Source organism: Dromiciops gliroides, chromosome 5 (assembly GCF_019393635.1).
Source record: "Dromiciops gliroides isolate mDroGli1 chromosome 5, mDroGli1.pri, whole genome shotgun sequence".
NCBI classification, from domain to species: Eukaryota; Metazoa; Chordata; class Mammalia; order Microbiotheria; family Microbiotheriidae; genus Dromiciops; species Dromiciops gliroides.
In genome coordinates, this window is record NC_057865.1 from 241430596 (window position 1) to 241454350 (window position 23755).

General features: G+C 37.9%; 1 protein-coding gene across 3 annotated transcripts in view; it reads left to right on the forward strand.

Moving 5' to 3' along the window:
* Positions 1-23755, forward strand: part of FRS2 (fibroblast growth factor receptor substrate 2) — a 127213-nt gene that overhangs the window by 45455 nt on the left and 58003 nt on the right. For all 3 annotated transcript variants that reach the window (XM_043967314.1, XM_043967312.1, XM_043967313.1), the window contains 2 exons: positions 13264-13359; positions 14047-14089. The gene's annotated coding sequence lies outside the window, so the exon portion shown is untranslated. The remainder of the gene's footprint in view (positions 1-13263; positions 13360-14046; positions 14090-23755) is intronic.

Here is a 23755-nt window from a genome sequence, read left to right on the forward strand (position 1 = left end):
GTTACTGAAGAAACTTCCTATGGCCCTCACCTTTTTCTGTCTGCTCATCTTGCCTTTCTTTTACTTGACTTTTAGCTCCTTAAAGTGCAGCACTGTTTCCAGGCTGCAGTATCCCAAGCTTCAGAAGTCCCAGGTATGATTTAAGGAGGATCAGGTTCTTCACTCACCTGGCCTGTTCCCTGGTCTGTAGATGACCCCAGACCAACTTGCTAAACATTCAGCTTTGTGTGTTGTGTTTGTCACCTCCAATGAGCCTGTGCCCCTTCCCCACCTGGGCCACTGCTACTCAAGCCTAACTCCTGGTTCCCAGCAGGAGTGAAAAACCCAAGTTCTGCCTTAGCACCAGCATCAGACCCATGTTGTCTCCCCCCCTGCTCAGAGCTCAGCCCTCTCACCAGACTGTGAGTTTAGTTCCAGACGACACTGGTGCTGCGACTGATTCAGAGGCTCTGGGGGGTCTCCTTATCTGGTGAGGCCTTCCTGGGACTGGATCTGTGTCAGGATGACTGTGGGGTGGGGCTCCACTCCTGTATCAGCACAGCAGCTCCCTCCTTCTGATCTTCCAAGTCATTCTTGGTTAGAAGGTGATTTCAGCACATTCTTCTGTGGGTTTTGCTGCTCCAGGCATGGTCCTATGGCATTATTTGGATGTTTTTTGGAGTGATCATGTCATGAGTTCGAGAGCTCACTGCCTTTCCTCTGCTGTCTTGGCTCTGCCCCAGAAGTCTTCAGCTTTTCCATTTAATATAACCAAAGTTATCTTTTGTTTTTTGTTATTACTTCTAACCTTCCTTGGGTTAAGAATTCACTCTCCAGACAAAGCTAATGAAAAGTACCTGATCTGGTTCTCTTCTAACTTCTTTATGATAACATCTTCACTATTCAGGTTACATGATCTATTTTGAGCTTATTGTGGTAATGGTGTTTGATATATTATTTTTAAAAAATAATTTTAATATTGCACTGACGATCTTGTGAAATGAGGACAGCATTCATTTGATCTTCGGCAGAAGCATTCCAGCCCTTGCTTTGTCATTTCTTTGTGACGCGTCTCAAAATACAGCTAGGTCCCAATGAGCTTCTTTCTGCCCCACTTTAAAAAAGGGGAGACCCAAAATATTATATTTAGCCCCTTTGGACTCCATATTTTTGCTAATATTATTCCTCACATCCATAATAGATCAATATCAATATCAGTAAACATTTGTTAAGCACCCACTATGTTCCAGGCACTGTGCCCAGTGGTGAGGATAGAAAAAATCAAAGAACCCTCCAGTGGGGGAGACAGTATGCAAAATATATAAAACAATCTATTTATAGGATAGATGGGAAATAATTAACAGAAGGAAGGCACTAGAATATATTGTATTTCCCTCTTCCTTCTGCTTATCAAAGTCAAACCTACCTATTGTGAGGGCCAAAATTTGATACACGGAGCATTATTTGGGTGACTCACCTTAATATTGAGGTCCTGGAAACAGTGAGGGACTTTTAGGTTCACATTCCCCTCTGAACTGCCCTATTTAGATATTTCTCCCAGGCCAATAAGAAAGGAGCCTTTAAGCTTTAATTTACAAAAGGATCAGATTTTATTACTTGGGAATTAATTAAACAACAAAGGTAAAACTAATAAAAATCAAAGATAAGGAAATAGGAAAAAAAGAAAGAAATACAGATAAATACTCTTAACTCTAAACGTAACTTATGCAATCCCCAGATCGTTTCAAAGGAATTTAGGGTTTTCCATAATTAACTCACCCAAACCTGGACAGTCTACAGTTGCTCACGCCACTGAGAAAGCAGCCACCAGAGAGAGAGAGAGAGAGAGAGAGAGAGAGAGAGAGAGAGAGAGAGAGAGAGAGAGAGAGCGCGTTCCTGGAAGAATCTAGCGTTCCGGAAGAAGCCTCTGCTTCCCTTCAGGGAGCATTCAATCTTTCTTCCCCCAAAAGGGAAGGTCCTTCAAAAAACTGCCTATGGAGAGCTCTCCTTCTGACCTCAGTAGCATATGTAACTTGAGGGTGGGCCCGGTGTGGCCCCTCCCAAATGAATCAGCTAAAATCTGCAATAATAATTTTATCACAAATAATTTTTACCACACTATCATTTAGAGTATAGCTAAAGGTTGATCTATGGAAAGCATTTTCCGACTGCTCTAGGCCTTACTGATTTTCTTCTTTTCTCAGGTCCCTCTTAAGTACTTATATTCATTCTATCTTTTATTCACTGTTACTTCATATATTAGAGGCAGCTATGGAATAGTGGGAAAAGCACAGGAATTGAAATCAAAAGATTTAAATTTTAATCTTTGCTCAGCCGTTGGTTTATTCTATGGCCTTTAGGGTCCATCTTTTTTTCTCATTTGTGAGATGAGGGGATTTGGGTACAGTGACCTTTTTAGATCTTTTGCAGCTCTGTTGCTCTTGACTTACTCTGTGACTTACCTGTTTTATAAACTTGGGCCAAGCAGTGTCTCTGGGCACTATTTCGTTAGCTGTAAAAATTGAATGTAATGCCTCCCCTCTTTAGCCCTCAGGATTGTTGAGGATACAATGAGATAATGTATAGAAACTATTTTGAAGACCATAAAACACTATTCATTCTGGTCTTGCACCACACCCTTTGCATATCACAACTCCGTTACAGCTTTATGGGTGGTATTCATGAACCACCACGGCAGGAAAAATCATTTCTTTGTGGCCAGCCTTCTTTTGATGAGCCTCTCAAAGCTTACCTAGGCTAGTTTTGGGGTAATAGTCATGTAGTTGATTGCTTGTCCTTACATGAAACTTTTCCAGTTTGGTAAGATCTGAAAGTTTTTTATGCTCTGCTCAAATCATCTTTGAGAACTCGAGGTCCCCTGCATACCATCATGATGTATTACATCGGGGCTTTTGCCAAAGTATAGAAATGCAGGTTTTCATAGTTCTTAGTTGTTCTCTCTTTATATTTTTGGCCCCTTAATGGATCATGTCTTATTCTTTTCTGTTCCCCAAGACACCAGGTTTAGGACACATTCAATAAATACTTGTACTGACCAACAGCGATAGTCATACATACACACACACACACACACACACACACACACACACACACACACACGCACGCACACACTTAATGATAATAAAATAACACTTAGGAACTACTTGAGCCCCTTAAAATAGCTGTCTATATATCATATATGTACCTAGTTATTTGCATGTTGTCTCCTCCATCAGAATGTCAGCTCTTTGAGGGCAGGGATTATTTTGCCTTTCTTTGTATCCCCAGAAATCCCAATTTCTGGCTCATATGAACTTGATAAATTCTTGATGACTGACATATAGGACACAGATATGTGATGTGATCTGTAGGAGAGTTGGTCACTGAGAAATGTGCTTCTGTGTATTAGCAGAAACCCATTGACACTATATTGAAAAAGATAGCTTGTCAATTTTATTTTTTATTAGTTCAGCACATTCTGATGTAGACAATCAAATTTTTACCCTTTGGTTTGAAGCACTTATTAGCAAGTCAACTTTTTCTGCAGGAATTCTGTATATTATTTTTGCTTGTTTTGTAGAGTTATTAATTAGATTGTGGATTCATACCACAGGGTTGTGGCTTTTTAAAAAGTTGCTACAGTTCATGCAGATAAGATTTTCTATTTTCTGTTGTCTATTCAGTACTTTTGTATATTTTTCCATGAAGTAGCTTTACAGTTCATTCATTTGTATCATTTTGGCACATTCCGGCTTAAATATAGCTCAACTCTTCCATCACTAGTTTGTACAAATACTAGTCATTCAAAATGTCAAAATTTGGACTTAACCCAGGAGTTGCAAAGAATGTAAGCTTTTATATATTGAAAGATACTAAACTCTCTTAGGGGGAAGGTTGAGTAAAATACTGTATTTATGGGATTAGTTTAAAACAGTTAGGCTTTAGAGTTTGTATGTGCCCAAAGTATTTCTTAAGTGTGTTTCATACTATAACAGTTAATGAATTGGAGCTGCAAGAAGCAATTAGTAGTACTGACCTTTTTGCTGAAAGTTCTAGGAGTAAACATAAATCAGTAGAACATTTTGAGAGTTGGTAAAGCCATATCCAACTTAGAAAGTGTTCATTCTTTTAAATCATTGGCAAAATATTGGAATACTTCTGTGTTTCTTGTCTCAAACTGTTCATATTTTAGGCTTTTGGACTATTTCAATGGACTGCTTACTAATGGTATGCCTCCTTTTAAATAAGGGGAGCATTACAGCCCTTGGCTGGAAAATGAAATTCTATATAGTTCTGTTTTTCAGTTGGTTCTTATTTTAATACTGCATTCTTGGAAAAATCGGTGCCCTTTGCATCCAACGCCATTGCTTATCCAGATGCATCAATGACTCTTTTACCTTTTACCCTCCAGTTGTTGCTATGCCATATCCTACGGGTCTAGTGTATTTATCAAGTCCATTCAGCAGACATTTATTACAGTATGTACAAGACATTACACTAGATGGGGAATGGATACAAAGATGACTAAGACCTGGTCTCTGTCCCCAAAGACAGGGCAAACTGGTGTTTACTCCTGGAATCATAGTGACATTAGCACGGTGAAGAGCCAATCCTTCCATTGTAAAGGATATCGGGGAACAGACTCTCTGGATTAAAAATTTCCTACTTAGGGGGCGGCTAGGTGGCGCAGTGGATAAAGCACCGGCCCTGGATTCAGGACTCCCTGAGTTCAAATCCGGCCTCAGACACTTGACACTTACTAGCTGTGTGACCCTGGGCAAGTCACTTAACCCCCATTGCCCTGAAAAAAAAAGAACAAAAAAAAAAAAACAAAAAAAAATTTCCTACTTTCAATGTTATTTAAAGATTTGTTAACAATTTTTAAGTTTGAAATTCCACAGTATGAGTTTCTGAATAGTTTGAAATGTATCTATCCATATGCTACAACTTCCATTCACTCAGTAGACATTTATTGAGTACATAAGGAGCATTAGATGAAGATGAATTAGGGGAAATTGTTCCTGACTTTGAGGAGCTTACAATGAAATAGGAAGACATATATACAAATACTTATAATACAGACTAGAGTGTGATAATTGCACAACAAATATCAAATGCTATGAGAATTCAGAGGAAGGAAAACAACACTTTTGTTTTAAAGTGATAAAGGAAAGTTTCATTAAGGATATGGTATTTCAAGACTCAGCCATGAAGATTGGTATGGCTATAGAAGTAATATTTCAATAGCTAAATATTGAGGAATATTTTCATCTTAGGACACCAGATGTATAGGTAGAAAGAACATCAGGGGGCATTTAGATACATTTTATTTTATAGGTGAAAAAATGTAAGTTACTTGGCCAGGGTAAGTTACATGGAAGCAGTCCACACAGGGACTTGTCCCAGTACCTCAGTTTTGCCAAAATTTAGTGTCTGTGAATGGATGCAGTATGAGTCTAAGAAGGAGCCACTTAAGGACAGATAACAGCCTAAAGAAGTTTGACTTTATTTTCTAAACATCAAGGAACCATTGAAAGCTTTGGGAAAATGCAGTGATAAGAACCTGCTTTTTCATGTGACTGGAAGCTTACCTAGGGTAAAGTTGGGCACATAGATGAAACTCATAAATAATAATTTGAAAGAATGAAAACCTAGAACTATGATAATTCCTAACCTTCAAATTCCACCTCGATAATTGCTATCTGAAGTTTGTATATGTAAAAAATTCTGAGATATTTTCAGTTTTAAAAGCTGTATATTATGGAATGAGGTCCTTGTTTAAAGACTTAAGAAAATATTTAAGTAGATGCATACGCGTTACTTACCAAAGCAGAATATAATGAAGTTTTTCACTTGCTTACCAATAAATTTTATTTTTATTTTTTATTTATTTTTATTTTATTTTAAAAAATGCTGGGACTTAGGACAGAGAAGACAATGTGAAAATCTGTCAAGCTCAGTCTTCCACATAAACCCCAGCAAATCTTTGGAAAGGGCTCCAGAAAGACCATTGCTAAAGATAAAGAGTATGAAATAGAAGTTACTCAATCTTGTCCAGATCTGCACAGAAAGGTGGTTAAGAAGCCAAATAGAAAAGCAAGTTGAAACCTATGAAAAAGAAATTTTAAATATTTTTTGGATAACTATTTCTTTGTAATTGGGTGTACTTTATTTTTATTCAAATAATATTTGTAAAGCCCTTGGCACAGTGCCTGGCACAGAGGTGCTATATATAAATGCTAGTTGTTGTTATTGTTATCAGCATTATTATTTTGAGAAGAGGTCCATAGGCATATTTTCAATGTGTGGAGTTAGGTAGAGAAGAGTTCAGGATTTCTTGAGTTTGTGAATTTGATTGTAAGGAAAATGATGTCCTTGCTGCCCAAAGGGGTCTGTGGCTCAAAAAAAGTTTTCAGAAGCCCTATATTAGAGGTCCAGAGAAAAGCTGTGCAAGCAAGCCAGCATGTATTCTAGCAACTGGACCTAAAGCAACCAGCCTTTGCTCTGAACAGAGAATCTGCAAGCCAGAAATAACTCTAGTAATTAGGGACCATAAACCAGATCCAGGCCTTGGCTAGTCTGAGTAGCATTTGGGAAAGAGCTAACCCCCACAGGGCGAGGTACAAGGAGATAGAGGCCAACTCAAGTGCCCGAGTACCAGCACAAAGTGGATGGGTGTTCAGGGAGCCTGGGACCAGTGTAACTCAATGTCCCCTGGGTCCCTATTAGAGCCAAAGGAGGTACAGTCAAACCAGCACCTGCTTTATTTAGGCTGATCTATTTTCCCTTTAAGGGGGTGAGGAAATCCTCTCCTTGAGCACCTCTCTACTTGTCCTATATGGATTGTTTTCCCCCATTAGAATGTAAGCTCCTGGAGGTCAGGGACTGTCTTTCTGTTTGTACTTATAAATTCCCAGTGCTTAGCACAGTGCACGGCACACTCTAAGTGCTTAATAAATGTTTGTTGTGGCTTGGCTGGCTCTGCCTGAGCCTGTGTTCTCCTAGTTAAAGCTTTACTTTTCCTTTACCTAATTCTCATGTCATGGACTCAAGGTTCTTCATCATCCTGGTTCCCCTTCTTTGCGCCTTGTCCAGCTTAACAATGACCTTAAACTGCTAGACCTAGAACTGTATACAGTACTGCAGATATATTCCGACTGTGCCAGGGTACAAATGGCCCATCACCTCCTTATTCTTGGAAACTAGGCCTCTTTTAATGTAGCTCAAGAACATATATACAAATTGAATCCTGTTTAGAACTATATCTATCTATCTGTATATAGATATAGATATACACACACACACACACACACACACACACACACATAAGTATGTATGTATATATAACAAAGTTTGAGACTTGTCCATGGTTACACAGTAAGTAACAGAGGCAGTGTTTGAATCTGGGTCTTTTTGACTTCCAAGTTTAGCTGTCTATCTATGAGGCCACATTACCATTTTTTCCATACTTTTTTTTTTTTTTTAGTGAGGCAGTTGGGGTTAAGTGACTTGCCCAGGGTCACACAGCTAGTAAGTGTTAAGTGTTAAATGTCCGAGGCCCGATTTGAACTCAGGTACTCCTGACTCCAGGGCCAGTGCTCTATCCACTGCACCACCTAGCTGCCCCTTTTCCATACATTTTTAATTCATTTTTATTTATTTATTTATTTATTTTTGGTGAGGCAATTGGCCTCAGATACTTGGCACTTACTGGCTGTGTGACTCTGGGCAAGTCACTTGACCCTCATTGGCGCCCCCCCCCCCCCAAATTCTGAACATTACCAATTAAAGGAAACACTTTGGTTTAGCAGAAGGTACTCTGTATTTTATACCTAAGTCATTTGTTTATTTGGAGCTCATTGTGACATTACATTTTAATATAAACTTAATTTCTGCCAGATTGCCTTCCAGTGTTCCCTTTTGTTTCTGTCAAGGCTCTCTCTATTCCTGACTTTTTGGTTTTCCACTTACTCATCCTAAGGTCAGTGCGGACATTCTGCTTCCTAACCCCTTACCCACATCCTTGTTATATCCTCTTATTTGCCCGCATTTGCCCAGCACCTTCTTGCCTGGGGTAAGAGGCTGTCCTAACTAGGATCCTTGTCTCCTGAATTGTCCAATCCTAAACACCTTGTTCCTCTCACACATGTATCCTTTTATGTGAAGTATGTCTTAGTACTTTGGGAGAATTTCCTTTACATGAGTGGGACCTGACTTCTGGTGCCTTGTCCATTGTGCTGTTCTCCCAGAGTCTACAATTGCAGGGTTAGACACCAAAAAAAGTTATAGTCCCATATCTTCTTTTGAGCCTATTCCAGGTACAACATGTTTCTTATCTCTCTAACTCCCCTCTCTTCTCCCTGCTGGAGTATTTTGCCTCTGTATCCCCCCTCCCCGCAAAAAGAAAATATTGACTCTCTTATGAGGGAATGTGGGTTTTAGTCCAAGAAATATTAATTTATTTCTCCTTCTGTCCCTTCTCCTGACTTTAAAAACTCCCTTAGCTCCTTTGCCTTTTAGATTCTTTTACTCATAGATATTTTCTCTTTGGTTGAGGGCCAATGAGATAATGAAGTTTTAAAAATTGCCTTGACTAACCATAGACAACGGAGGCATTGGTTTAACTACATGGTGTTTTTATACTGTTACCTATTTAGTTTTCTCATGTTTCTTTATTGGATATATTTTCATTTACTTGCCTAGATTTTGGGGGGGAAAGACTCAAATTTCTTTGTTTAATATAATGTCCATCTTTTAAAATCAATCGATTAGTTCCAATTTTGTTGAATGTTATAAGAATTTTGAGCTGCAAACAAATCTTTGTATTTTGGGCATAACTATTCCAAAATATTCTTTGATTTTATGCAAACAAACAGTTGTCTTGAGTAAATAGGACTAATTTTCTTTTATCTGCCAGGGATTGTTTGATGTTAAAGGTCAGAAGTTTTTCTGCTGCATTTCTTGATGAATTAAACTTGAGGTTTATCCATGTCTGTTTCCTGTGGATTCTCAGTCTGTATTTTGCCTTCTTTTTCTCCTGTTTCTGGGGGAATTTTCTTGCATTATTTCCTGAAGAATGGGATGAAATCTTCTAAAAGACGTATGTGCCTTAGATTTTGTTGACACATTTTATCATTAAGATTTCCCTTCTTTGTATATCTGGTGTTTAGCATCGTGCCTGGCACAAAGTAGACACTGATATATGTGCATTGTTGTTTTCATTTTTGTTCCCTTATGGTCTCCTGTGGCCCATAATTTGACGGCTTCTTTGATGACAGATCCCTAAAGGGATGGGCCTCAAAGCTGCCTCATAGTTGTATTTTGGGATATTCACTTTTCAGGGATTTTCCCCATTCAGGCTGCAGTGACTGCCCAGTGTGACTTTATCCCAATTGCGTGTTAGTCCTCTTTGCTTCCTTCCTGGTATAGCATTCATAACCATGGCAGCCTGCCCCTATTCTTTTCTCCACAGGCAGAAAATACTTGACTTTTCCAATGCCTCCCCAATCTATATGGGGTTAGGCCAAATTGAGATCTGCTTCTTCTTCTTTTTCTTCCTGTTCCTCCTATTCCTCCTCCCTCCTCTCTCTTCCCTCCTCCCAGGCAATGAGGGTTAAGTGACTTGCCTAGGGTCACACAGCTAGTAAGTGTCAAGTGTCTGAGGCCAGATTTGAACTCCGGTCCTCCTGAATCCAGGGCCGGTGCTCTATCCACTGCACCACCTAGCTGCCCTCGGAGACCTGTTTCTTCTTGCCACAGAATGGTGGTGTGAGAGGCCTGGCAGGGTGAGCTGGCAGAGACTGAAACAACAAGAAGGAAATCCCTGAGTGGATCCTAGAGCACAAGCCTGTGGGTCAGGTTTTGCCACCCTACTGGACCATGAGGCTATAGGAGAGAATTGCTGAGCTATTAATTGGTCAATACTTTTTCAGTTATCCTACTGCCTTGCTCTTCAGTGACTGCTGCAATTATTTTCCCTTTTTTGCATTCTAATTTTGAGTTCTGAGGAAGAGAAAAATTTCCTAGACTTCCATCTTGCCGGTCACATGGCCTACTGAACTCAGTATATCTGTGATATCTTTAAATGTTTGATTTTATTGTATGCTGATGAATGGGGTTGCTAGATTTAAATATGGATGTAGTAGAAGAAAAAACTTGAAATTAGCCTTTGGTAGAGGAATTAAAATATATTCCCTTAGGCTCAGCAACCTAGGAGTTATCCTCAACTTCTCATTATCTTTCATACCTCTTGCCTCCATCAGTCTGTTGCAAAGGCCTATTGATTTCACCATTGCAATATCTCTCCAATACTCCCACCTTATCTCCCCTGATTCTGCTCCTACTCTAGTGCAGATCCATAGCACCTTTTTTAGACTGTGGCTATAGCCTGTGATGGGTCTGCCTGCCTTAAATCTCTCTCTACTCCAATCCATCCCCCATTCAGCCATTAAAGTATTTTTCTTAAGCATTCCCTAAAGCACAAAACAGATCATGTCCACCTCCCCTCCCTAACTCCTGCCCCCAAACTTAAGTAACTATCTACCAGTTCAAATGCAAAATGCTCTATTTGACATTTAAAGCCCTTCTTTTCCTAGCTCCTTCCTAGTTTTCTAGTTTTCCTACACCTTGTTGTTGTTGTTGTTTGTCCTTCATTCTCTCTCTCTCTCTTTTTGGTGGGGAAATGAGGGTTAAGTGACTTGCCCAGGGTCACACAGCTAGTGAGTGTCTGAGGCGAGATTTGAACTCAGTTCCTCTTGACTCCAGGGCCAATGCTCTATGCACCGTGCTGCCTGGTCACTCCTCCTACACCTTACTGCCTGCTATGCACTCTTTATTCCAGTTACATTGACCTCTTTGATTGTTCCTCAAACGACGTTTCATCTCTTAGTTCCAGGCATTTTCTCTGGCTGCCTCCGTTCCAGGACAGCTCTCCCTCTTCATCTCTGCCTTCTAGTTTCTCTGGCTTCCTTTAAGTCCCAGCTAAAATACCATCTTCTACAGGAAACTTCAACCAACACTTTTTAATTCTTGTGTCTTCTCTCTGTTAATTCTTTCCTATTTATGCTATGTCTAGCTTGTACTTGTATATATTTATTTGCATGCTGTCACCTCCATTAGATTGTGAACTCCTTGAAGGTAGTCTTTTATTCTTTTTTTGTATCTCCAGTGCTTAGCACAGTACCCAGCACATAGTAGGTGCTTAATAAATGTTTATTGGCTGACTGTGGTGTCTGGGGAGGCTTGGGAAAAGAGTTCCCTCAGTAGGTTTCCTTTGTATTTTGTTTATTTATTAAAAATAAACACATAAATAAATACACTGGGGGCAGCTAGGTGGTGCAGTGGATAAAGCACTGGCCCTGGATTCAGGAGTTCCTGAGTTCAAATCCGGCCTCAGACACTTGACGCTTACTAGCTGTGTGACCCTGGGCAAGTCACTTAACCCCCATTGCCCCACAAAAAAAATTTTTTTAAAAAAAAATAAACACATACTTCATAAGTGACTGCTAAAGACCAATGGTTACTAATTAATTTGCTCTGCTATTAGTTGTCACTTACAAATAATTATATTACTTAAATAATTTTTAGGGTTTTTAGGGAACCCCATGAGATATGACCTTGTGTTCAGTTTTCCTCCTGCCTGTTACATTCATAATTCAACAAATATTTGTGTGTGAAGGAATATATGTATAGAGTATTTTCTAAGTCCAAGATAAATGTCAGTTATTATTACTCTTCAATCTTTTCATCTTAGTGGTGTAAATTCCAAATGTGGGAATTCCTCTTACAGTTGCAAATACCAACTTGCTTAGAATTTAATCAATGAGAGATAAGAGTTGCCTAAGGCTCACTGAAGTTAAGTTTCTTGCCCTGGTTACCCTGGCTAAGAAGTGGAAGGCCAGGCTTTGAACTGACTTTCACTGGGTTCCTAAGTTATTTTCCTAAAGTTCAGTTCTAACAAATCAATATTCTACCCAATAACCCCCAATGGTTGCCTGTTATATAAGCTCTTCTCTTTAGTTTTTTTAAAGTCCTTCCCAATCCTAAACTACCTTTCCAACCTCAGTTATGCATCATTCTGCTTCTCATGTTCTCTGTTCCATCCAGACTGAGTTTCTTGCTCTTACAGGAAAGACACTCCCATCTTCTTGACTCAGGTCTTTTGCCTTAGCTGTGTTGGGATGCATTTTCACCTCCCCACCCCCCCTTTGAATCCTTTCTTTTAAAACTGTGCTCATACAACACCTTCTACATGAATCCTCTTTTGATCTCCACAGCAACTAGTACCCCATTTCAACCCCAGAATTTACCTTGTGATTATATTACATAGACTTAATTATGTGCCTGTTGTTTCCAGTAGAGTGTAAACTCTTAGAGGGTAGATTTTCCCCCCCTTTTTTGTTGTTGTAACCCCAGTGGCTGACACATACTAGATGTTTGATAAATTCTGGTTCACTGATTTCTTACTCAGAGCTCAGCACTTTTATCTGTGATATCTTGCTATCCTCTTCCCAGAGTTATTGAGAGGAAATTACTTTGAAAATCTTAAAGTACAGCGCTGCTTTAGGATTGAGCCAAGGAGTGCCTTCAAGGAGTGAAATTTTTTAGTCCTTATATTTAAACTAAAGGAGGGGGAAAAGTGCCATGGATAATCCCAAACAAATTTTTGTTTGATTGTAAAGTATCTCAAATGTGCATGTGCATGTGCGCGCGTGCGCACACACACACATATGTATTTTTTGTAGCATATTTGCCTTTCTAATTATGTTATACTTGGGCAAATTAAAATCTGTTAGCTTGACCATAGCATATGTAAATCCACAGTGGAGAGAAGGTTATTCTGAAGTATTGTATGTTAAGTAGCGAGAATAAATAAGTTAGAAGGAGTATACAGATCTGGTATTAAAGGTTTACTATTTAAAAACTACAGGCAGTAATTGAGTTGATCATCAGTTTAATGCCTGAAATTGAATAAGTGACATTGCTAATCAGTGGGTAGCTACAGTAAAGACTTAAGAACTTGTTGGATCCCTGCATTAGGCACATGAACATGCCAAATATGATCCCTGCCTATGACTTTACAGTCTGATTGTTTTCACCTGTTAGTTTATAATGCTTGTATAATGTTTTTCTTTTTAAAGGTAGAAATTTTAGTAATGCTTCAGTTAATTTTAAGTTTTGAGTATTGTGCTTAATGGAAGATCAGTGGTGGCGGTGATGGTAATGATGATGGCCAAACATTTTCAATGATAACTAACATTCTTCATATTGGCACCTTTATTTCAGGAATGATAACAAGAAAGAAGGGAACCAGATGCAAAAGAAATGAAATTGTTAATTTGTGATGAAGTAAAATGCAGCTGTGGCTTTTCATTCATCTTAGTAAGTATGGTCAGATAGCACTCAGTCTAATTGGCAGGAAAGATGTCTAACTTCATAAATAAAAATGTCATATTGTTAAAGCAACTCACTTTGCATTATAATATTTGATTTGGTTCCTAACCAGGTTTATAGCTGTAGAGTATACTTCCTAACAGAGTGTGTTTTGTAATGCTAATACTTTCTTCAACATACATTAAAATCTTTATTTGTTTTTGAGGTTTTTCTTGCAAGCAGAAGTGAACTAGAAAATACCAGATCCCAAGCTGAGTAAAAGCCTATAATATATAATACTGCTGTAAAACACTATTAATATCTGTCTTACAGATTTTTCCTATAACAATGTTTAAATGCGAGCTATAAATAGATAATTCATGGAAACGTAGCTTTAGAGCTAGAAGGGACCTTAGAGATAGATCACTTTGTCCAAGTCCCTCATTTTATTGATGAGATGAAGTGATTTACTCGATGGCACATAGGTCTAAGTGTCTGAATGTTGTAAAATGACAGCAATTCGTTAGCAATTATTGGATAACATAAGTTTATATTATTAAAACCACTGCAATGGATATTTTTCCTAGCTTATAGAAAAAAAAGAAATCTAATAAGAGGTTAATTTCATTTCGTATAGTCAAAAGATTTGCTATTTAGAAACTAATGCGTCCAACTTTTCTACCTAATATTTTCTAGGAAGGAAACTGCGTCTGATTTTCTCAAAAGAGAAGTTTGCAAGGTAAGGAACACATTTTATAGCAGATAAAGGAAGACATATATTTGGATGCTTTTAATTGATACTTAAATTTCAACTTCTTTAAGTTAGCAAGTGATTATTAATTGTCTGCTGTGTGCCAGGCATTGTGCTAGGAGATGTTAATGCAAATACAGTCCCTGTCTGTAAGGAGTTTATATTTTATGGGATGAATGTTTAATATATTTAAAAATAACTAAATATAGGATTTATATAAAGTGATTTGATGGTAATATATGTGTATATATGTTGGGGGAAGAGGCAACTAAAAACTGGAGGAAATCAGAAAAGGCCCTTTCAAATAAATGGCACTTGAGTCGAGCCTTGGAGGAGAGCTTAAAGATTCTAAGAAGTGAGGAGAACATTCCATGCATGGGGGACTTCTTGTTCAATGGCAGGGACTTGAGATAGAAAGTCACATAAAGAGAGTGGCAAGCAGGCCAGTTTGGATGGTGTGTAAATTATATGAGTAGAGCTATGTATAGTCAGCTTGAAAAGATTGACCAGAGCCAAATTATTAATCTTAAATGCCAAACAGAGCAACAGTTTTTATTTTATCATAAAGGCACTGGGGAGCCACTGAAGCTTTTTAAATGTGGAAGTGATGTGGTCAGACCTGTGTGAGAAAATTATTAATAATGGGGTGTTTATATCTGGCCACTGGACCCAGATGGCTCAGGAGAAGAGAGTGAGGTTGGTGACTTTGCACAGCCCTGCCTCACTTAAATCCAATTCAGTGCAAGTCATGACATCACCCTGATGTCATGGTCCTCAAGAATGAAGAACAAACAACAACAACAACAGCAACAATATTAGGAGCCTATTGTAATAGGTAATGGGGGCCTGAACTGGGGTAGTAGTTGTATGAGTGGAGAGAAGACAGATAAGAAGTGAAATCAATAAGACTTTGTAACTGATTCAGTATATGGGAATATGAGTAAGAGTAAAGAGAGGAGGATGGCTCTAACATGGTAGCTAGGAGAGTGATAGTGTTCTTTCCAGAAGTAGGGAAGTTAAGAGATTTGGGACCATGTCAGATTTGAGATGTCATGTGAAGATATCCAGTAGGTGGTTGTAAATGCAGTATTGGTACCCAGGAGAGAGCTAAAGTCTGGAGACTCAGAAAGGAGACAGATTGAATTTGTAGGGAGAGAAAGAACCCTGGCAGAGGAACATCCTGAAAAACCAGGGAGAAGACAGTTTTGAAAAGTAGAAAGTCGAAGTCGTCAAAATTGTCACATTCCACAGAGAAGTAAAAAAGGGTGAGGATTGCAGCAAAGGCCCTTTTATTTAGCAGTAAAGAGATCATTTGTTACCGTGGAGAAGTTTCATTGGGGTGGTAATGTGGGAAGCTGGGTTTTCAGGGTTTGAGATGTGAGTGAGATGTAAGGAAGCAAAGGCAAGGAGCAGAGATAGTTTTTTTCCCCCTGGGACTTAGGCTGTGAAAGGAAAGAAGAGACAAAGGACACTTGTCACAGATAAATTGCCACCTTAAAGTTTTTGCTAAGTCAGGAAAGGTACCTTTTGGATGCTTAGACTTGGATGTTTTTGTTTGTTTTTTGCCAGGGGTTAAGTGACTTGCCCAGGGTCATACAGCTAGTAAGTGTCAAGTGTCTGAGGCCGGATTTGAACTCAGGTACTCCTGAATCCAGGGCTGGTGCTTTATCCACTGCGCCACCTAGCCACCCCAAAATGTCCATTTTTTGAAAATTATATTTCTAGTATTTGAATCTCATTTTTAGAGTTTATTGGTAATGATTATTCATCTTAAATATACTGTTAAGAGACCCACATATCCATATTAAAAAAAATACTGCAAGCATGATTGGCTAAGATGATGGTCTTTAATGGTACAAAGGAATGTGGCTTGATAATATGTACTCCAGCAATGATTTAAAAGCTAGATTGCCCTCAGACATTTATTAAGTGCCTGCTATGTTCCAGGCATTGTGCTGGGTACTAGAAATACAAAAAAATGAAACTCTCTACTTGTAAGAAACTTAAATTCCAATTTTAAATAACCAGTAGGTATATGACATATATGTGTACATGGGGGAAAATATAAGGGAGGGGTGTGTGTGTGCGTGTGTGTGTGTGTGTGTGTGTGTGTGAGTGTGAGAGAGAGAGAGAGAGAGACAGAGCACAAGTGCATAGAAATAAAGATAATAAATACAAATAAATATTCAAGGCAGTTTTGGAAAGAAGGTGCTAGCAGCTGGGATCAGGAAAAGTTTCATAGAGAAGGTGGTGTTTGAGCTGCATCTTGAAGAAAGAGAGGAAAGTCTAGGAGACCAAATTGAGTCAGGAGGGCATTCCTGGCCCAGAACTGGGAGATGATGTGTGTGGGGAACACAGGGAGGATCATTTTAGTTGAATTACAGTTAAGGGTGTCTTGTGTAATGAAGCTGGAGAGATAGGCTAGGGCCACGTTGGGAAGGGCTTTAAAAGCTAAACAGAGGAGTTTATGTTTTATCCTAGAGGCAAAAGGGAGCCATGAATCTTTACTCAGTAGGCTACTGACACGGTCATATCTGTGCTTAAGGAATATCACATTGGCAGCAGAGAAGGGGTCAGATGTTGTAGGAGCAGAATCAGCAGGATTTGGTGACTAATTGGGCATATAGGCTGGGGGAGAGTGAAGATTTGGAGAGAATGTTGAGGTTTTCCTCAAAAAGAAAGCATGGTGGAAGTTTCAAAGAGGGGAAGGTTTGGCCATTAGAAGTAGTAAAGTTACTGAAAGAAGTGAAGCAAGAGGTTAAAAAGAAATGTCAGAGCCAAGATGGAGGAATGGTAGAAAGCAGGGGGGCAAACTTCCTTCTACATAACTCCTCTAGCAGATCTGGAAAACAAATCAGACCAAGTCCTGATGGGAAAATCTAGAAGAAGTCACAGTGAGTCATTTATTCATTGCAGCTCAGTATATTGAGATAGACAAAACTGTCTGTGGATGCTGGGAATGGGATTGGGTCAGGAGCATGCCAAGAGGAGACCTTAGACCCATACTGGGGCACTTCAAGGTACATGGATGTGAATTGGTTGCTTTGTTGTCTACTACCCAGTTCTGGGTCACAGTGTGGCAAAAATCCAACTAGAATTCCTGGAAAAGATGAGTGAAGCAAGATTTTAAAAGAGTGAAAAATGTTTTTATAAATGAAATGAGAATGCTTGAGGAAAATATTGGAAAAGAAATAAGAGCTATGGAAGAAAGAATTTGAAAGGAAATTAACAGCTTGGCAGAAGAGGTACAAAACCTTTCCTAAGTAACAAACACTCTCAAAATGAGAATGGACCAAAATAGAAGCCAATGACCCTGTGAGACAACAAGAATATTAAAATAGTTAAAAGACGGAAAATATAAAAGGAAATGTGAGGTATCTCATAGCAAAAACAACTGACCTAGAAAAGATATCAAAGAGAAAAAATTTAAAAATCATTGGGCTATCTGAATACCATGACCCAAACACCTAGGCATTCGGTTTCAAGAAATCTTAGACGAAAACTGCCCATATCTCTTAGAATTTGAGAGCAAAGTGGAAATAAAAATCCACAAGTCACCTCCTGAAAGAAAACCCAAAATAAAAATTCTCAGGAAAATAGTAGCCAAAATCCAAAGCTTCCAAGTCAAAGGGAAAATAATATAAGTAGCCAGAGAGAATCCAGGTAATAAGGAGCCATGATTAGGATCCCACATGATTTAGCAGCCATCAACATGAAGGAGTGAAGAACTTGGAATATGATATTCCAGAAAGCAAAAGATTTGGGCTACAGCCAGGAATAACCCACCTAATAAAACTGAGTATAAATGCTATAGGGGAAAAAGGATCTTTAATGAAATAGAGGACTTCCAAGCATTCCTGATGAGAAGACCAGAGTTGAGTAGAAAATTTGACTTACAAACAGGGGTGGAAAAGCATAAAAAGATAAATATGAGCATGAGATCATAAGGTTAAACTGTTTACATTCTTCTATGGAAAAACTGCATGTAGCTAGCCCCTCAGAATTCTCTCATCCTCATCAGTGGTCACAGCATTTGATTTGATAGAAGACCTGGGGATGATTTTGTTATGTTTTGATGATCTTAAAAGAAGAACAATGGAAAGGGTGAGGGAGGAAAAGAATGGGGAAAATATCTCAGATGAAGACAGAGAAGCAGTCTATATTTACAACAAGGAGGAGGGAGGGGCAGGCAGGCGACACTTAAATCTCACTCATTTGAACTGGTCAAAATGAGAAAGAATACACAAACACAGTACTGGGTACAGAGATACATTTCACTCAGCAGGGAAATAGGGAAAGGGAGAATGAGGATGGGATAGATGGGAATGAGAGGGAATGGATTAAGGGAGGGATTAATCCTAAGCAAAGCAAACTCTAAGGATGTACAAAAATACAGGTCTTTTTTAGGTAGCAAAGAATGGAAATCTGAAGGGTTGCCTATAAATTGGGGAATGGCTGAAGAAATTATGGCATATCAAAGTGATGGAATACTATTGTGCTGAAGTCTTATCAACATAATGACCAGACGTGATTCCAGAGGATTTATAATAAAATAACTTCCCACTTCCTGGTAGGAAGATGAACAACTAAGAGTGTAGAATGAACAAATTTGTTCATGAACTGGCCAATATGGACATTTGCTTTGATTGACTCTTCATGTTTCTAATGGGTTATATTTTTTCTTGTGTTCTCAATTGATTTGGGAAGTGTAGGTGAGGTAAAATTGGAAGGATAAGGAGATGGATTTTGGCTGATAAGTAAAAATTTTTAAAAATTAAATAACTCCAATTTTTATAAATTTATCAGAAAATAAAAAGATTAGAATAGGTGGAAATCCCTAACCAAGTTATTAACTCTAAAAAATAGGGGCAGCTAGGTGGCGCAGTGGATAGAACACCGGTCCTGGATTCAAGAGGACCTGAGTTCAAATCCGGCCTCAGACACTTGACACTTACTAGCTGTGTGACCCTGGGCAAGTCACTTAACCCCAATTGCCTCACCAATCAATCAATCAATCAGTAAGTAAGTAAGTAAATAAGTAAGTAAACAAACAAATAAATAAATGGAGCAGGGGGGGCAGCTAGGTAGTGCAGTGGATAGAGCGAGCACTGGCCCTGGATTCAGGAGGACTTGAGTTCAAATATGACCTCAGACACTTGATACTTACTAGCTGTGTGACCCTGGGCAAATCACTTAACCCTCATTTCCCCATATATATATGTAGAGAGAGAGAGAGCTATGAAAACTTTTAATAATTCTGAGAGACAAAAATATTAGAACAAAATTTTTTTAATGGATAAAATAGACATTGTAATATACTTTATTAAAAACAATTGATCTGGAAAAGAGGTTAGAGAGATGTAATTTAAGAATTGTGAGACTCCTTGAGAAACATGACAATTCCTTCCCAAATTTTGGTTGTCATGTTTCAAGAAATCATAAACAAAAATTGTTCAAATTTACTAGAACAATAATGACTAATATTTATATAGTGCTTACTATGTACCAGACACTATGCTAAGTGCTTTACAGTTATCTTGTTTGATCCTCACAACAACCCTGAAAAGGGTAGGTGATGTTATTATTCCTGTTTTACAAGTAAGGAAACTAAGGCAAACAGATTAAGTAACTTGCCTAGGGTCATACAGATAGTAAATATATGAGATGAGATTTGAACACTTGTACCTCAGGGCAAATTAAACATAGAATGCACCAGTTAACCTACTGAAAAAATCCCAAAATGACAACTCTCAAGAATGTTACAGGCAAAACCCACAGCTTCCACAAATTGAAGAATTTTTTTCTTTTAAAAAGTGAGAAGCCAGAAAGAAGGAATTTAAGCACTAAGGAACCACAGCCTAAGACTTGGCAGCAATTGCTCAAAAGAGAGAAAATCGTGGAATTCCAGAAGGTGAAAAATAAAGGCTTACAACCAAAAATAAATTACCCTGCAAGACTGTGTAACCTTGTAGGAAAATAAATAGATTTTTAATCTAATAAAGGACTTTAAAGTATTCCTGATGAAAAGACTAACGCTGAGTAGAAACTTTGAAATGCAAGCACAGTAGTGAACAGAAACCTTGAAATGGAAATTTGAGCAATGATGATTGAGCAATTGATGATGCAATGCTTATATTCTCTCTATGTATATACATATATATGTATGTGTGTGTGTACATACATACATACATACATACATATATATATGGAGAGAGAGGAAGAGAAGAGACAATAACCTTTTGAAATTTTTAAATCCTTCCTTAAGGGTCACAGAGGGAGTTAAATAAGATAAACAAGTATGGGGGTGGCATGTTTCAAGTTTATAGTCTTAAGAGCAGAAAGAAAAAGGAAAAAAAAAAAAAGGCATATTTTAGGGAAGAAGTTAGAAATAAAGGATTCAAACTTACTATGTCTCATCACTGGGGTAGCCAGAAAAAGAATATACAAGCATGGAGGAGAAAGTGGAGAGAACAGACATCATTTATATCTGGACTGTGTAAAGGCAGATAAATCACATTTAGAAGTGTATACATTACACACATTTTGGTGGTGTAATACATTGTACTCAACAGGAACAAAGTGAATAAGAAAAGAGGGAAGTTTAAGATGGAAAATAGAGACTGTGAGGGAATAGTCACAAGCAGAAAAACATTTCCCTTTGTGTGTGGGTATGGGTAAAGGTGTAACTAAGAGGGCTGAAAGAGTGTAAACTAAAGATTGGAGTCTGGACATGAGAAAGTCAGAAAGTGCAGTCAGCAGGAAGCAGATCACTTCAATTATAGATGACTGCATTCCTTCAATTTTCTTACCTTCTTCCTATTTAAGAAGCCAGGTTGGGGGCAAAGAGAAGAAATCTTACATAGGTATTTTAGAAGGAAATATATAACTATCATAACATGAATGTGAATGGGATGAGCTTTTGCATAAAATGGAAGATCTTAATGAGTTAGAATTCATAGTGTGACAGTGTGTTGTTTTATAAGAAACAGTTGAATCATATTCACACAATGAAAATGAGGAGCCCGAGTGAAATTTGTTGTGTTTCAGAGGCACTCAGAAAAGTAGATGTGGTTATCATGAGATCAGACAAGACAATAGTAAAGATAGGAATGGTTAAAATATATAAAAAGATAAAAGCTACATCAAACTTAAATACAAAGATAATGAAATAGTATCAGTTCTCAGTATACATGCACTGTATAGCATAGCATAATATTTCAGGATCTCAAAGTACCCCTTTTGGACTCCGATAAATCTAGCTAGGATAGAGACTGGACCTAATTTCATTGGTATAGGAAACTTTCCTCTAACAATACAGGTAAGCATCTTCTATGTAACTTATAGTCTTAATAGTAACACTAGCAAGCATTTATATAGATTGTTATGGTTTGCAGAGCACTTCACATGTTATCTCATTTGATCCTCATAACAATGTTGTGAGGCAGGTGCTATTATCCCCTTTATATAGATGAAGACACTGAGGCTGAGAGGGTGACTTTTTCAGCGTTATACAGCCAGTGAATTCTAAGAGAAGATTTGAACTCAGCTCTCCTTGACTCCATCGCCAGCGTTTTCACCCACTTTAGTACCTAGCTGCCTCTTAGAAAGCTGCTTAGAAAATGAAAGGTTGACTTAACCTAAGTGTCACATAGACATAAAGCAGAATGGGGAATTTGCATCTTTTTTGGCTTCAAGAAACACATTTTTATTTATAGTTTTGGGTTCCAATTTTTATCCCTCCTTCCCTCCCCTTCCCCCTCCCTGTGACGGTAAGCAATCAGATATAGGTTATACATGTATGATTATGTAAAACATCAAATTTTTCTAAAGTTCTGCTTATGTCTTTGTTTTTTTACTTTTGGAGGGGGGGTAAGTTTTATTTTAAATTTGGGCTATCCAGTGATTTAATATTTATTCTAAAATTTAAGCAACCCACTGAATTTACCATAGCAATCTGAATGGAACCTTCAGAAAGTTAGATATGATAGTCATCTGATGATTACTGAATGAGAATTGAAAGGAATGTATATATATTCCATATAGCCTTCCTTCCATGTGTTTGGTATGCCACTCTTAGTATTTGGTTTGACAATATCTATGAAAAACTTTTTCTTGTGATTTTATGGATCATTCTTATATCTGAATGGTTGGAAGCATCAGTTCAGTTTGTGATAATGGTCTAGTTCCAAGACAGTTTATAGGTAGAGGTCTCTAGAATATTTTGAGGTCTGTGTAGTATGGGGATTTGTTATATCTCAGTCCATGAAATATAGTAAGCTTCTGAGGTATAATTCTAGTTACCAGGTCATGCCTAAATGTCCACAATTTGTACTGCACTATACCTAGCTGCCCCGGAGTGATAGCTTCTTCATTCAAAAATATTTCCCTGCTTTTTTTGACCTGTTTCAAATATACTCTAATAATTGTCTTGTCTAATAATGCTTGTCCTTTTGGTAAGAATGTTGTTTGTTTTTTAGGATAGTGCACCCTCTGTTTTGTTAATATTAATATTATATGGGTTTTTGTTAGGATATTTAACAAATCTGTTCTGATCCATTTTATAATTTTATATGTGTACTTGGTTGGTATTGTGAAGGTATTGTTATTTTAAAATATTTTCCCCCATTCAGTTTTAATTTCAAGAAGCCAGTAGGTCTCTTAACATAATCAGCCAAAGCCTTCTTGACATCCTTAGACTTAATATATGTTGGAGGAAAACAACTTATTTGTAAATATCACCTTCATTTATTAATTCATTGTGGTTTCTCTTCTGACTTAAAGCTTTCAGTCTCAGTCTTCCTTGGGTATGCATAAAGAATGTTAAACTTAAGAATTCAACATTGTTCAAATAATACTTTGATAGCATTGAAGAAAGATTCCACAAGTTAAAGCTGTTTAATGTGTTTTTTATGTTATCCATATATATGTATATGGATGTATATATGTACATACATATATCTGTTGATCAATAGGATGTTTTGTTTCAACCACTTTTAATTTGAATGAGTTTAAACTGTCTTCCTGAAAAATATCACATTTTATATCAGTTGCTCTTGACATTGTCTTGATAGTGTATTTTAAATATATGATAATTTGGGGCAGCTAGGTGGCGCAGTGGATAGAGCACCGGCCCTGGAGTCAGGAGGACCTGAGTTCAAATCCAGCCTCAGATACTTAACACTTATTAGCTGTGTGACCCTGGGCAAGTCACTTAACCCCAATTGCCTCACTAATATATATATATATATATATATATATATATATATATATATATATATATATATGATAATTTTGTAAATTTCAAATTCTGTAGTATTCCAGCTATACTTGGGTCTCTTTTATATATTTGATTATGGAAATGGGTTACAGGCTTTGTGATCAACGGAAACAGCATAAATGTTTATGGTACTTCCCATATGGTAAATCACCAAATTTTCCTTTGTAACCCTAGGGCTTTTAGGCACATGCTCTTTTCCTTTTTTTTTTTTTTAAAGTGAGGCAATTGGGGTTAAGTGACTTGTCCAAGGTCACACAGCTAGTAAGTGTTAAGTGTCTGAGGTCCGGATTTGAACTCAGGTACTCCTGACTCCAGGGCCGGTGCTTTATCCACTGCGCCACCTAGCCGCCCCCATGCTCTTTTCCTTTTAGCTAAGT